At 53.3% G+C, this 9,199-nt stretch overlaps 1 long non-coding RNA gene across 1 annotated transcript; it reads right to left on the bottom strand.

Moving 5' to 3' along the window:
* Positions 1-5,938: 5,938 nt before the first annotated feature.
* Positions 5,939-8,450, bottom strand: LOC144734692 (uncharacterized). The gene is made up of 3 exons (XR_013588537.1): positions 8,323-8,450; positions 7,022-7,165; positions 5,939-6,035 (listed from the first exon to the last, which is right to left on the bottom strand). It is a non-coding gene; the product is annotated as an uncharacterized LOC144734692 (long non-coding RNA).
* Between the last annotated feature and the right edge of the window lie 749 nt (positions 8,451-9,199).

Here is a 9,199-nt window from a genome sequence, read left to right as displayed (position 1 = left end):
CGTCGGCGTACTCCCGCAATAACCCGCGCAGCTGATCGGCCTCCCCCTTAGGTAAGGCTGCCCAAGGCACATGTAACGCATCCTGCAGGGGAACAATCTCGGCTCGGGGGGTCGGGCCGACCCGCCAGGCCAGATCCTGGCTGTCCTCGGGGCGGCCAGGGTCCTCCGCCCAGAGTGCGAACACCGAGTCGTTCGAGTGGCGAGCGTGCAGGGGGTGTACGGTGGCTACCGGGGTGCGTCGTCGTATCATTGCCGGGGTACTGTGTGGGTTAAACACACGTATAAACAGCCGGCCCCCATCTGCGTTTACCAGTGTGGCTGACCCTACCACCCCGTATCGCGATGCCAACTCCGGGTGAGGAGTCAGCATTACCTCGCCCGATGGTCGGTGGGTTGGGTCGGTGGAGAGGGTTGCCACTGGCACCAGCATCTCGGCGAGAGGCCCGATGGTGACGGCCGACACCAGCGTAGCGGCCACGGGTGTGAAGCGTGGGCGATTCGGCTCCTGTCCTAGGAACGGAATCCGCTCCCCGCTGCCCTCCACCGTAGCGCATCGTTGCCGGGGCTGTACGTTAAGTCCCAACTTTTCCAGGAGGTCCGTTCCTGCAATGCACTCGTGGCACAACACACTCGAAACGTAGAATTCCTGTGTGCACACCTGGTTTCCTAGACGGACCTCGAGGGAGACCTTCCCCAGCAACCCCATCCCGGCTCCGCTTGCCGTGTGCAGCGCGCGATCCGGCGCCTGCAGGCAGCCCATGTCCACCCCGAGCATGCTGCAGTGCGCGGCGCTCATGAGAGAGGCCACGGCGCCCGTGTCCAACAGGATCCGGGTGCGCTGCCCGTTCACCTGGCCTTCCACCAGCGACGTGGCTCCCGTTATCCCTGCCACCAGCTCCCGCAGCCAATCGCCCGAGGTCCCTGCGCCCTTGGGTGTTGTCGTTGTAACCTGTTTATGGATCACTCGCTCGCCATTATTATTACAGCTGGTTTGGGTCGGGTCTACGTCGATTTCATCCCCCGGTGGTCCCCTCTCTAGGGGGGGCTTAGTGTTTGACCTATGCATCGGCCTCGCACGGGCGAGCTGAGGGCAGTCCCTCATGAGATGCCCTCGACGGTCGCACACATAACACGTCCTGGGAGGAGTGGCGGCTCTGTGGCGAACTTTCTGCCCACTCCCTCCTCCCCCCGTGCGCTGTTGCTCATACTCTGCTTCTAGTCGGGCTATCCTTCCAGTTAGCCCTCCTACCGTGGAGTCTAGGTCCCCCATTTCGGATCGGATGGTCTCAACGGAGGATTGCACCTGGGTTACCTGGCCGGCTATATCTCCCATGCCGGTCTGTAACCCAGCTACCCAACCCGGGGTTGTCTCGCGGGACACTGGAGGTTCTCTTTCCCGGCCCCTTACCGTCCTCGCGAGCTCCTGTTCCTCCTCCTCGTCTTCCGAGAGCAGGCTCGCAATGGCGCGCTCTCGTCCCAGCCCCCGGAGCTGCGCGCGTTCGCTGTGAATTCTTTCACACTTACGTGCGCGCTCGACAAGGGTGTTAAAGGGAAGACGTGGGCAGCTCATGTTTGGCTGCCACCACGCCGTGCGAGACAGGTACCGCTGGATTTTCTCGGCAGCCAGTTCCTCAATAACCTCAGTTGCGTACCCCGGGCGTGCGATCTTTGTTAACTCGCGCACATCATCGGCGTAATCACGGAGATCTTCGCCAGGTTGGCGACGGCGCGCCTCTAAGGCCGATTTTGCTTCCTCCTCGTCACGTGTGCCAAAACGCTGATCGAGTCGGCGCATCAGCTCCTCTAGCTGTGTCTGTGCGCTCGCGGGTAACGCTTCTACAAAATCGGCTGCCCGCCCATCAAGATTCATATTAAGTTGACGTACTGCCTGCGCGTCCGTCCATCCATTAATTTCCTTGGCCCCTAAGAGATTGCGGGCGAATGCCTTCCACGAAGGGGCCCCCCGGCCGGTAAATATCAGTCTTATTTTAGCGTGAGGTAACGCGGGGGTCCGTACCGCTTCCGACACCAATTTGTGGGGGTCGCTAGCCCCCGAGATCCCTCCCTCGATAATACTAACGGCCGGACTAACATCATCAATCGCCCCCCCGCTGCTAAGCGAACCGCCGCTAGGCTCCTCACCCATGGTGTGGGAGCCGTCACCCGAGGATTCCCCTCCACCGCGGGTCCGCGTAGCAGGCATGGTTAACCACGTACGCGCACACCCACACACAGCTCTGCACGGCACTCACCCAACACTGACCACTCACGTTAGGATCGCGCACCTGTGTTACACACGTCGTGAACGTGCGCGCACACCCATACAGCTCCACACGCGATACCCACTCTTGCGCTGCTCTGCGCCGCGCTGGCCGCTCACGTTACGATCGCGCACCTGGGGTACGCCGATTACGCACGCCGAGAGCTTACGCAAGTAACGAGCGCACGCAAGTAACGAGCGCACGCAAGCGGGGCACACGCCGACACGACGACTCGTCCCCTCCCCCACTCGCGCGTGCACGTCAACACAAATATCGTACAAGGACGATTCTCCTCTCACACGGCTGCGTAGTCACGCCAACACACAAAAGTGCTCTCCCCGGGCGTTAACGCACACACCTCCGTACCCGCACAATCGTACAGAGACCACGGCCTTTATGCATACAACGACCACACACTCGCGAATGCAGTGCACGCTAATACCACGTTCCAAAAACACCCAACAACACGGTTTTGTTACTACGCTCGAGATTTTATTAGCCCTTGCTAACCAACCGAGCCACCCGTGTGTGTGTGCGGGCCAGCAAGGCGCTTCTAACCCACACTCTGGTGCCGTGTAGCCCTATTCTATGCTGCGCTCTCTGCTAAACCGCTTTCCTACTCGTCCTTACCCCGAACTAACCCTCTCCTACGGATCCTACTCTCCGCTCTGAGGTGTTGTAAGGCGCGCAACACGATACCGTCTGTAGTCCTTGGTGACCTTGCGGCGCTCAGATCGTCCTGCAGACAATCTAGCGGCTCGCCCGATGACTCCTTCGTCGCTGACCCCGTGTCCAAACTCCAGAAGAAGAGACTTCCCTACTGCCCCTGCGTTTTCTTTTAAACTATTCACATCAAAGGCTAGGCGCCCCCGTCCCGACCGCTTTGGTCTCTCGACCAATCCTGAGCCTAGGATTTCCCGCTCTTTTGCGATCCCGCCGGCCTTTGAACTTTCGACCAATCAGTCGTCCCGGGTCCTGATCCCAGCTATCTGCCTTGCTGACCCGTGTTTGTGTTTGTATGCGTTTCTAACTGCGGGGCTCTCTGAGCTCGCCGTGGTCGTGCGATCTCAAATCCGCCCACGGCGCCGCAGTGTTACTTGGCCTGGGAAGGGTCCTGTCCAATTCCCTGGCCCTGAGAAACCGTGGGGTAACCCCCCTAGGGGGCCCTCGGGTGAAAACTCAGGGTAGGTGACCCGACCACGAGGCCCTACGTGGGTGCGTGTTTATGTGGGGGGGGTGATGGGGGGCAGTGCGGCGGTGGAAGCCGGGCGGCTCCCTGGCTCGGCCGAGCGGCCCCGTCGCTGTGGCACCACACATGTACACACACACGCACGTGTAAACACGCACACAGCACACACAGCTATAATTCGCCAAATCACCATACGGCCCCCCTAACCCACGAGCGGACATTGTGCGAAATACCTCCATGCAGGACAGAAGAAAATCGTCTTCGTTGTTGGGCTGGAATAATTGCTTTCCAGTGGCCATCTCTGCTACCATGCAGCCCAGTGACCAAATGTCGGCAGTGCAGGTTAAATCATAGCCCAGCAACATCTCCGGAGCTATGTATGGCAGGGCATCACCGTGTCTGGCTGCACAATCACAACAACAAAAAATACATGCACTGTGCTCGCTTAGCCTTTAACAGCATCGTCATCACACATGCAGTCACATAGATACGCACACACAGATGCTCACACACAGATGCCCACACACAGACACTCACACAAAGACAGACATAGACCCCATCCACAACGGACACACGCAGACACTCAAACACATACACAGACAAACATAGGTATGCACATTTACAACAACTGCCATTCACCACGAAGTGGTGGTGACGTCAACATGGTGCTTGTGCCATGCTAGGTGTACTTGTAAGACGTGAAGTGTCGAAGGCCCACTGGTAGGTGGTCACCGAACAGACCCAGGTGCCATGGGTTGACTGAGATAACTGGCAGATGCACCAACTGTGTTCTCCACTGTGCCACCTCATTACATTTGTAATAAAAGACTTGACCACGATCTCTGGCTCAGTGTCCTTTATTCGGTCCGTACTGCGTTCCCACACGGCTGTCTCTCTTATTCTCTCTGTGCTGGTTCCGATGTCACTCCAGTCCACATCAGCAGCCCCGCTGCTGTTCTTGTCGCTCTTGCAGCCCCACAGCAGCTCCGCTGCTGTACTCTCACACAGCTCCCTTGGCTGTTCCTGCTGCAGCTCTGACAGCCTCGTGCTGTCTCGCCTTCTCGTTGCTCCTGCGACTCTTGGCAGCCACCTCGCTGCCCCTCACACACAGCCTTACTGCCTATCTCTGTCTGCAGCTTTACACCTCCCAGTAGCTCCCTACTGTTCCCAGGGTTGGCTCCCGCTTCTGACGGTGCCCCCTCGGCTCGTACGCCCGCGTGGCCCCACACCTTTCCATTCACACCCCGACTGACTTCTCCTTCCGGTTTACGCGCTTAAGGACCCCCTACCTTTCACCCACGTCACCTGGCTCCGCCTCCTCGTGACGTCACATCCGGAAGGTCGCTTTCGCCCGCATTACACATTTAAGCCGCCCGGTGCTCCGCTCAATGCTGTGAGGGAAACTGCCTCCAACTACCCAGCAGGGTCCCTCACAAGCCTCCTCCATAGAGGCTGATCTTAACACTGCTGGTACCAGTCATTGGCAAGTTCAATCAGCTCCACATCCTTCTGTACCACATCAGTCAATATGTTCTCTAGCCCGTGCAATGCCGTTTAGCCCTATCTATCTGGCTGATCAAAAGCTGCTTGGGGATGCGGTGGCTGGGCACACGCAGATGAGGTCACTCACATTGACTTCCCACAGTAAAGCTGGTCTTAAAATCCATGACCCTAATGGTGCCAGCCACGGTGTCTTTGACCATGATGTTGTTCTAGAAGAGAGGCAGAAGGGATTCACACACAGAGGTTATGTTGATAGAATTCAACCAGCAGTGGATCGATCATGTACCACAATACAGATTAAACAGGGGAATCAGAAGAGGTGGCGCGCTCTTGCCAAGCGTCAGTCACAGCGACAATCGCTGTTTTCTGACAGCTATCACTGGGGGTGCCCCTTTCAAGTTCGTTAAGATGAGAGATGCGAGTGGCTTACGTGTGTTAATAACTGAGATATTGTCGAAGTAAAAGGGGATGGTGCTATCGACAACTGATCACCGTTGCTCCAACAGTAGAGCTGAATGAAGTGCACAGCTGTATGAGAGCCTGCTTATGAATCCCGAAAAATCATCGACAACGTGCATGGATTCTGTGATGCTTTCCACCATGCATTTGCCTTTCATAGTTTTCCATTCGCAAAATCGAAGCTGACGGGCAACCAACAGGTCAAAATACGCATTAGGTATATATTTTTTAAATTGTCGTTTTAGCTCCGGTTCATGTCTCCCAAGTTTTGGCCAACGCCGTGATCAATGTGGCCAGTTTTCTCTGTGGTGAGTCCCCAATAGAGACATGCCTCTTCACCAAAGTCATAATTTATACCGGATCATCTTCACCAGTTTTACTGTGACCCTGCCTCCTTCCAAATAGACACAGGCCTAACACATGAACCTTGTGAGGTACAACACGACTCTTCTCCAAAGACGCATTGAACACCATGTTCACTTACTGGCCTGATGGCTGCGTGGACGGCCTCCTTTAACTCCATATGCTTTAGGAATGTGAGGATTTCCCTGGTGTATGCTTTAATTAACGCCATGTCCAAGCCCCGGAGCCCTGCTTCTTCAATCACTTGCTGGAGACTCTCCCTGTGAGAGAGGCAGCGGCAGCAGCAACAACAACGACGTTTGTAGCGTCAGTACCATCCTGCAATGCTATGCTCATTCTGATAAGGACAATAATACTATTGTCCATGCACGTTCATGACCGATATTATTATTCATCATTAATCCTGTTTGGGTTTAGGTCTATTTGCTGATAAACCAAATCAGATGGCACATCTGCCCACTTATATTTTGTATATTCTATCGATTTATATTGCACCTTATTCCAGCATTTGTAAAAATCGTACATGCCATGATTTTGGTTTAGATAAAGAGTGGGGTTGTAAAAAGTGGTGGTGTGGTTATGGTGACAGGACAACATGCGACAGGTTAAGGAGGGGTTGTGGTACGCCTGCTTGTAGCTGTAGGGGTAGTGATAGAGATAATGATATTGATAGGGGTTGGAGACAGCCTGGTCCTAGCAGAAAGGGTAAGTGATAGGGGTAGTGATAGTGATTGGGGTAGACCTGATCTTAGCTGGGGAATGGGAGGAGGGTGCGTGCATCTTGCACATCCCTACTTATTTGAGGCTGAGACCTAGGGAAGGCCCAGGACCGGTTCAGATAATTGTCACTGGTGTTGGCCGTGAGTGGAAATTGAACCTGGGTCACTCGGTTTCTAGTGCAGCGTGCTAATTGTTACACTACCGCTCCCTTACTCATATTCTCCAGAACAGGGGGGGAGACACAAACTAAACACAGAAAAGCACCCGAGTTGAGAATCGAACCAAGGCCCTTCTCGCAGAGAGGCATGAGCGTCACCACTGCGCTGTCACCACCCTGCTGATGGAATGGGGTGTGGCTAGGTGAACAGGGGAAGGGTTGATAGAGAAAAGAGGAGGGGCCTCCAGTGCAACCACGTGTGTGTCCTGGTTGAGCCTCGCAGACACAGGGCAGCGCCACGGTATTACAATGTGTCGATGGCACAAGTGTCAAAAGTAACCACGCTATGGAGGAACATGTGGTACCTACTTCAACAGCTCCAGCACGATGCAGTAGTGCCCTCTGAAAGTGAAATCATCCAGGACTTTGACGACATTGGAGTCCTGGTTATAGTCCTTGCGTTGACGTTCCATAGCCCTCTTGAGCCCCATCTCCAATATTTCATCCGTGGAGCTGCACAGAGGAAGTCCACATAGTTTCAGTGACTTTCTAATATCGGAAGGAAGAGCGTTCCAGACGGCCACAGAAGTGCATCTGAAAGCGTGAGATGCAATGACCCTCTTTGTTCAAAGGCTAGCCAAAAGCCGCTGCAAAGATTGGTCGTCAGAGGAAACTTAATGCAAATAAGGGGATTAAATTGGGAGAGACTGAACAAATTAAGAGGGATTGGTGGTAGAGAACCATGGAAAGTTCCAGAAAGGTTTGGGAAGAGGATAAAATTAGCTAGGGAGAAAAGGGGGTTTGGGGTGCTGCCTGAATAGAGTAATTCCCTGATGTGTGACTGTGATTAACTTGAGCCAGCTCCGAGCGTGGTCCAAGGAATGCTCAGGATTTTGTAGGAGCTGAGCCTGTGCCAAGCTATGGCTGAGCTGCTCAAGCATATTTAATAGCAGCCAAGTGACTCAAGCCAGAGCCTAAGACTGAGAGTTCGAGGCTGAGCTAGAGCTGAGCCATGGCTCTGAATGTGGGTCTCATATTGCAAGGCGAGCACAACTCAGGAAGGCGCTATGTTTCACTGACAGAGTCTGCAGTAGTTGCACAGTTGGCGCCAATGTTATTTATAATCACAGTAGTTGAGTCATGTGGAGGTGATTTTCAGTATTGGGATGTTTGGTCCAATACCAGTTACACTGTATGTGTTTTTTAAGCTTGAGGAAGAAACTGAAACGATTAAACAAAACTATTTTAAATTTTACTAGGTAAGGCCCACTGACCTATATAGCTATTTTCTAGAGGCGACATGGCCATAGATGATAGCTTCACCAAGTGGCTTATCAAGTTATAGCAGCCAAATACTCTAAACGCATGTTTCTAAATGTAGAGTAAAAAACTGGAGGACCCGAAGAAAATCCATGCTGCCACGGGGAGATCACTACAAATATATAGGTGTTATTGAACCCACGACCTCCTGCATACCAGGCGAGGGAGTTAAAATCTCGCCACGAGAAACTGGAGAACGCGGAGGGAACCAATGCAGAAGAGATGGCAAACATACTAACTCTACACGGGAGGGCGCCCAATTCAGGAGTCGAACCCAGGCCCACTTCTCGCTGTGAGGCACGAGTTTCACTTCCACATGGCCTCATTACGGTGCCTCTGTGGAGTCTTACCTTAAGGGTGTGACCAACATCTTCACGACCACGATGTTATTTGTCTTGTGGTCACGACACTCGATGACCTGGCCTTGATCTCCCACCACAATTGTCTTGAGCACCTCATAACGGTAGTTGAGGTGCGCATGTGGGTCCTGAGCGACAATCAAACAGAGGTCAGGGGTGAGGGCACCAACTCCATCATCAACACTCATTCACCCCCCCTGTTAATTCAGTGCTCGGTTGGACACGAATGTCGCGGGTACAATTTAATAACCTGATTCACAGTTGTGACGAATTGAAGCATGATACATTTTCATTGTGTGTGTGTGTTGGTAGGAGAGAGAGCTCTGTCATGCTGTCTGATAATGCTGTGTGCAAGGACACTGCACGTCATCACGCAGTGAGTGATTATACTGTGTGAAGATACTGTGTGATGATGCTGTGCATGATGAAGATGATAATGAGGCCTGAAGTAGCAATCAGGGCAGCTGCCCTAGTTGCTACTTCAGGTGTAATAACAAGAAACCACGAACCCTGCTACTGCTGGGTTATGTGACCACCCCAATTAGGTGTTTTGTTGTGAGTCTCACCAGAATGTAATTATGCTCTTCGTCGTCGTAGCCATAGTTATTGGTGCCCCGGGAATCGTTGTGGAACGTATAGTACCAGATGTCTTTCATGGCGGCAAGTTCTGCCTTCTCTCGGCGAGTTAGTTGAGGGCCAATAAGACCCAGGATTTCTGCGGACATGAGAAAAACAATAACTGTAAGTGATTTCGATTTAAAGCTTTCGTGACTGCAGGGATTCATCTTCTTGGTTCTTTCGGTAAAGTCACTTAGAAGGGAAATAATAAAATAATAAAAAGACAGCGTCTTTCCGACAGACCTGTTCT

This window comes from Lampetra planeri, chromosome 52, assembly GCF_965212315.1.
Source record: "Lampetra planeri chromosome 52, kcLamPlan1.2.h2, whole genome shotgun sequence".
In the NCBI taxonomy this organism is placed as follows: domain Eukaryota; kingdom Metazoa; phylum Chordata; class Hyperoartia; order Petromyzontiformes; family Petromyzontidae; genus Lampetra; species Lampetra planeri.
This window is presented reverse-complemented; position numbering and strand designations above follow the sequence as displayed.